At 41.8% G+C, this 7199-nt stretch overlaps 1 protein-coding gene across 6 annotated transcripts in view; it reads right to left on the reverse strand.

The window, feature by feature from the left end:
• Window positions 1-7199, reverse strand: part of LOC135503938 (tumor necrosis factor receptor superfamily member 14-like) — a 70447-nt gene that overhangs the window by 3179 nt on the left and 60069 nt on the right. For 2 of the 6 annotated variants that reach the window (XM_064922133.1, XM_064922135.1), the window contains exon 1: window positions 1298-2537. The exons of 1 other annotated variant lie outside the window; for it this stretch is intronic. The gene's annotated coding sequence lies outside the window, so the exon portion shown is untranslated. 3 more of the 6 variants (XM_064922132.1, XM_064922134.1, XM_064922136.1) reach the window with 2 other exon arrangements.

Raw genomic sequence — 7199 nt, forward strand, 5'->3', positions numbered from 1 at the left:
TGAACTAATTTGCGGTTAAGTGTGTATGTAGACATAATTAGGATTATTGTGTCATGTCATAAGTGTTCCCGCTACCCTAGTGTTAATTACTATTACATATGAACATTTTTTTCTGAATAAATGCCTAATATGTTACCATTGCCTCATAAAACATTATAAAAAGCCTAACTATGTATTTAGTAAATTAGTGCCTGGCTGTCATCAAATCAAAGTTTATTGGTCACTTGCCCAGAATACAGGATGTAAACGTTGCAGTGAAATGCTTACTCACAGGCTATCCTCAACGGCGCAATACACATGTACTGTATGTCACATTCTTTACCTTTATTTCCTTTGTTTTGTATTTATTTAGTATGGTCAGGGCGTGAGTTGGGTGGGCAGTCTATGTTTGTTTTTCTATGTTTTGGGGTATTTCTATGTTTCGGCCTAGTATGGTTCTCAATCAGAGGCAGGTGTCATTAGTTGTCTCTGATTGAGAATCATACTTAGGTAGCTTGGGTTTCACTGTGTGTTTGTGGGTGATTGTTCCTGTCTCTGTGTTTTGCACCAGATAGGGCTGTTTTTGGTTTTCCACGTTTGTTGTTTTGTAGTGTTCATGTTTATCTGTGTTAATTAAATATGAATCAAAATAACCACGCGGCGTTTTGGTCCTCCTCTACTTCACCACAGGAAAACCTTGACACTGTACAACAAAACACAAAACGCGTGAGTGTTGACGTTTGCAGAGCGTCCCTGGTTTGCGCGCAGGTCGGGGCGAGGCGACGGACGTAAAGTCTATACTGGAACATTGCCAAGGTGTGGCTGTTTTGATTGAGTTCAGCAGTGCACTTTTAAAGCAGAAGGCAAGTTGAGTCACCAAGAGGTAGAACAGACATTGTAAACAAAAGGGAGAGAATAGCCTTGTAGTAAAATTACAAATACAGTCATTCATCAAGATTAAAATGACATAACATGTTAAATCCAGTAGCAGAAAACATAATGAGGCTATTTTTATACACATAAATAATCCATATTTTACCCCGCATTTGGACCTCATACTTTCAAAATGACAAAATGTGTCATTTTGCAAGTGAAAGTAGGAGGTCCAAGGCAGGGTAAGATAACTCCTGTCAATTTGAAAGCCTATGTTCTATATATGGGTAAAATAAAAAAAATCCTCCCAAGTAACTTGTTAGTAGTCTGTCTGTGAAAATCAGGAAATCGTGTAAGAACGCTTCATAGCTATATCATTATTGTCACTGGAGATATGGGATTACACACTGTCACATTTCATAACGCTTTCAAAATAATTACCTACACTCCAGACCGCCAAATTCAGCCAATAGATGTCCTTCCTTGTCTGGAACACATCCATCCGTTTATATCGTCATGACAAAGTACAGCTTTCGCTTAGATGTGCTCAATCTAAACAGTGTACTAAGTTAATTAATAACCTCCGTTTCTTCTTCAAGTACCATGTAGCAATGCGCTGAGTCTGTAGGATAACCGAACACGCTTCAAGCTAAAATGTGATTTAAACACCAACAGGTGTAATATATTATCTCCTGGAACACATCCGAGTCCTGTGAATACATCTTCATATTCACTCAAAATGTCAGTGCCTGTCTTTGTTCACGCTTGAATATTATCGGTAGTAAACCCATTTGCTTCCAAGTATTGCAGGTGCATCTTGTTCTATCACTTGACATTCCAGGTCAAACACTTTCTCTTTGTACTTGCAGTTGAGTGTTTTCTTGCCTTTTTGCTCTATCTGGTGGCCAGAATAGGTGACTCGTTTGCGGTTGGATTTTTGCATGGAGTTAAATACTTGGATGGCTCAACTTCCTCCAGCTAAATCAAGACAAGACCAAGGTACTTATTTTTGGACCAAAGGAAAGAGAGAATCTGGCTGCACATTTTATTAGCCCCACTCACTTTCAGAGTTTTCAAGTCTCACCCGGACAAGACTTTACATTCAGCTCCTGTATCCAGCTTAAAAGTACATGTGTGGTTGTTAATTTTGAGTGAGTAATCTGCCGCGCACTTGGTCATTTGTGATTTCACACACAATTCTGTCCCGTATCAGTGACTCGGTAAATTGTTGAAACTCAAAGTCATTTTTTAGATCAGTCGCATAAGCATCAATTGACTTTGTTTGTCCTTGCACTCTCGTAAAAAAGATATCGGACTTAACGTTACCTGATGCATTTTTTCTTGGCTCATATTACGTTCGGAAAAGGTATTTTAATATATCCAAGTCATCTACATCATCGTCAAAATCTAAAATATTGAATACATTGATTCCATCATCTCTGGCTACGTGCAGGAACGTGGCACATTTCCCTTTTTCGGAGATGCCACCGGCGATGATATATAGTAAAGGTTGAATTTCTGGATCCACACTAGATTTCCCTCTAGGTTCAGAGTAGTTGGTGGTCTCATTTGTTCCACTTTTCAGAATGTTGAGCTTTCCTTGTATAACTTTTAAACTTCTGACACCATGTAATATATTAGCACACGGATGCGGGTGGCAGAACAACGTTTATCAGATGTCAAGGTCAAGTGCAGACGATCACATGTAGTAATTAGTAATAGCGCCACCCACACGCACTCCAGGTAAGTACATGAACATACATGACAAAAGGTTATCAAAAGGGATGTTTATTCCGAGTGGATATTAGCCCCATTGTGAATCCATATTAAATGTATGTTTTCTTTTGTTTTTAAAGAACATTTAGCCTGCAATTTAATTTGATGAATTCGTTTCTGTAATCCCCACTGTTTTCATGTAATTGTAACTCTACTTTTATTAGATTAAAAAAAAACAAATACAAACAATAATGCTGCAGTGAAGCAGTGAGGCATAAGGACTGTTCTTAGCATGATGCAGAGCATGTTCATTCATTCTGATTGTGTCCCTCAAACGCCATTGTTTAGATTGACATAAATTAACAAACATATAGGACAAAACACACATCACAACAAGAAAGACACTACATCAAATCAAATTTATTTATATTGACCTTCTTACATCAGCTGATATCTCAAAGTGCTGTACAGAAGCCCAGCCTAAAACCCCAAACAGCAAGCAATGCAGGTGGCTAGGAAAAACTCCCTAGAAAGGCCAAAACCTAGGAAGAAACCTAGAGAGGAACCAGGCTAAGAGGGGTGGCCAGTCCTCTTCTGGCTGTGCCGGGAGGAGATTACAACAGAAATTATATACATAGAGACATAAGACAACATAGCATGGCAGCAACACATGAAAACACAACATGGCAGCAACACATGGAAACACAACATGGCAGCAGCACAACATGGTAGCTGCACAAAACACGGTACAAACATTATTGGGCACAGACAACAGCACAAAGGGCAAGAAGGTAGAGACAACAATACATCATGCTAAGCAGCCACAACTCAACCTTTCTTGTGGGAACCCCACTTTGAATCCAGTTTATTAACTGTGACTTACATTTTTAATTTCACATTCAAATCACTCTTAGTTAATAGTTTGTTTTACTGTCCAAAATGACAAGGAATCCAGTCAACAGTCAGAGAGGGAAGGTCCATTGAGGACAGTCAGAAGTGTCCATGTGCCAGAGCAACAGCAGAGCATCCCAACGTCACCCCTAAATCTGCCCCCTCCCTCCAGTTACAGATGACGTCCTTATCATGTTGCATGCTTTTTGAATGGATGATGCAAGGATTACATTTTAAGTAATTGTCATTAATAAAAGCATACGCCCATAGGTAATACCACGTCAAAACAAAACATTGAAATAAACATTTGTTTAGTGTTGGAGAGGTAAACAAACAGCCTGTGGAAAAAACCCCGTAATGAATAAAGTGAAAGTTAATGAGTGTTTCTTGCGTCTAACTGAAGCCTGAAGGTGAACGGCGCCACAAAAGGAAATGGCAGGTTTAGCCAGGATCAGCTAGAGAGGGTCATCAGAACAAGTCTAACTTCACCAGTACCACCATGGCTGAGGACACAGGGGTGAAGGTACCATGACCCTACTACATGACCCTACTACATGAGAAGGTTCATCAGAACAAATCTAACTTCACCAGAACCACCATGGCTGAGGACACAGGGGTGAAGGTACCATGGTACATGACCCTACTACATGAGAAGGTTCATCATGTTATACAGATTGGTGTGGCCCAGTCTGAAAACCTCCCTGTAGACACTTTAAATGGCCCCTAGTAGATCTAGAAGGATCTGATGGTTGTTAGCACTATGGTTGGCTCAGTGCGGTGGGCATCATATTGGAGATTGGTAGTGACTGTAGTTGTAGTATTGTAACCCCTCTTTTTTTTTACAGGACTTTGTTTACATGTTCTATTTATATCTGTAAATTAACCAATGATATCAAGGCACACCCAGCCATGTTTACAGACACCTACCTGTGTTTGTCCTTTGACACAATATAAACTGGTGATGCAGTGTTTGTCATTATATCCTGACGAAGACAGCTTCTCTGTCGAAACGTTGGTTATTAGGTTATTCAAATATTGCATTTGAGCTCCTAGAGCGTGGCTCTCCTTTTTTATTTCAAGTGTTCTACTCCGTTAGCCGGCACCTCGCCTAAACAGGTGTTCTACTCCGTTAGCCGGCACCTCGCCTAAACAGGTGTTCTACTCCGTTAGCCGGCACCTCGCCTAAACAGGTGTTCTACTCCGTTAGCCGGCACCTCGCCTAAACAGGTGTTCTACTCCGTTAGCTAGCACCTCTCCTAAACAGGTGTTCTACTCCGTTAGCCGGCACCTCGCCTAAAAAGGTGTTCTACTCCGTTAGCCGGCACCTCGCCTAAACAGGTGTTCTACTCCGTTAGCTAGCACCTCTCCTAAACAGGTGTTCTACTCCGTTAGCCGGCACCTCGCCTAAACAGGTGTTCTACTCCGTTAGCCGGCACCTCGCCTAAACAGGTGTTCTACTCCGTTAGCCGGCACCTCACCTAAACAGGTGTTCTACTCCGTTAGCCGGCACCTCTCCTAAACAGGTGTTCTACTCCGTTAGCCGGCACCTCACCTAAACAGGTGTTCTACTCCGTTAGCCGGCACCTCACCTAAACAGGTGTTCTACTCCGTTAGCCGGCACCTCACCTAAACAGGTGTTCTACTCCGTTAGCTAGCACCTCACCTAAACAGGTGTTCTACTCCGTTAGCTAGCACCTCTCCTAAACAGGTGTTCTACTCCGTTAGCCGGCACCTCGCCTAAACAGGTGTTCTACTCCGTTAGCCGGCACCTCGCCTAAACAGGTGTTCTACTCCGTTAGCCGGCACCTCTCCTAAACAGGTGTTCTACTCCGTTAGCCGGCACCTCTCCTAAACAGGTGTTCTACTCCGTTAGCCGGCACCTCACCTAAACAGGTGTTCTACTCCGTTAGCCGGCACCTCACCTAAACAGGTGTTCTACTCCGTTAGCCGGCACCTCACCTAAACAGGTGTTCTACTCCGTTAGCTAGCACCTCACCTAAACAGGTGTTCTACTCCGTTAGCCGGCACCTCTCCTAAACAGGTGTTCTACTCCGTTAGGTAGCACCTCTCCTAAATAGGTGTTCTACTCCGTTAGCCGGCACCTCACTTAAACAGGTGTGCATTTCTTTCGCCTCCAGGTGAGGAAATCACTCACTTGTCAAAGTTTGAAGAGTGTTTGAAGAAAAACCAAGAGATCTCTGCTTCAGAAGGAGCTGACAGAACTGATCATTTATCATAATGAGGATGTGGTCAGAGGTCAGGTAGGAAGTAGGAACTTCTCTGTACTGTATTTTTCAGAGTTCTGTGAGAGTATTGTAGTTTACGTACTGAATAACAAGTTGTGACCTTTGTTCATTTAATAAGGTTTAATGGGTATACAGACATATACTGATTACCACTAACTATAACAGTGCCATCTGTCCCTCTGCCTTTGAACCATAAAGGTTGACTAACATTTACAACAAGATTGTTCTTGTTTAGGGACAATACAATTATCCTACCTAGATTAACCTATAACACCACAATACAATTATCCTACCTAGACTACAGTAGCCTACAACACCACTATACAATTATCCTACCTAGACTATAGTAGTTTATAACACCACAATACAATTATCCTACCTAGACTACAGTAGCCTACAACACCACTATACAATTATCCTACCTAGACTATAGTATCCTATAACACCACAATACAATTATCATACCTAGATTATAGTAGGCTACAGTATAACACCACAATACAATTATCCTACCTAGACTATAGTAGTTTATAACACCACAATACAAGTATCCTGCCCTAGACTATAGTAACCTATAACACCACAATACAATGAGTAATTGCATTACTGTTTTAAAGCGAGTACAAAATTCTACTCTAGGCTGAAGTGAAAATGTCATCCCTTAAGATGGCACCGGAGAAGACTGACGTTTTATGTGTCCCCAACCTATTGTTTTTTTGTTAGTTTCTTTGCAACTTATTTTAAACTTATTTCATACATAATGACGCAGCTACAGTCTCTTATGACCCAAAAAAACTTCTGAACATCAGGACTGCGATTACTCACCACGGACTGTCAGAATCCTTTATTTCCTTTAACAAGTCTGATGAGCCCAAGGTGAATGATGTACTGCTCTCCCGGGAACAGGCCCAGATCCTCATGATTTGCGTGAAGAGAAGGTGGAGAAATAGGGTCCAAAGGGCGTGCTGCTTTCGGAGAATTCGTAAGCGATCGAATAAACCCCCACTTCCTTCCATTCTGCTTGCAAACGTGCGATCTTTGGAAAATAAAATCGATGATCTACGCGGAAGATTAAACTACCAACGGGACATTGAAAACTGTATCTTATGCTTCACGAAGTCGTGGCTGAACGACGACACTATCAACATACAGCTGGCTGGTTACACGCTGTACCGGCAGGATAGAACAGCGTCATCTGGTAAGACAAGGGGTGGTGGACTATGTATTTTTGTAAATAACAGCTGGTGCACGGTATCTAAGGAAGTCTCGAGCTATTGCTCGCCTGAGGTAGAGTATCTCATGATAAGCTGGAGACCACACAATCTACCTAGAGAGTTTTCATCTGTACTTTTTGTAGATGTATACATACCACCACAGACTGATGCTGGCACTAAGACAGCATTGAATGAGCTGTATTCCACCATAAGCAAACAAGAAAATGCTCACCCAGAGGTGGCGCTCCTAGTAGCCGGGGACTTTAATGTAGGGAAACTT

Source organism: Oncorhynchus masou, chromosome 18, assembly GCF_036934945.1.
Source record: "Oncorhynchus masou masou isolate Uvic2021 chromosome 18, UVic_Omas_1.1, whole genome shotgun sequence".
NCBI classification, from domain to species: Eukaryota; Metazoa; Chordata; class Actinopteri; order Salmoniformes; family Salmonidae; genus Oncorhynchus; species Oncorhynchus masou.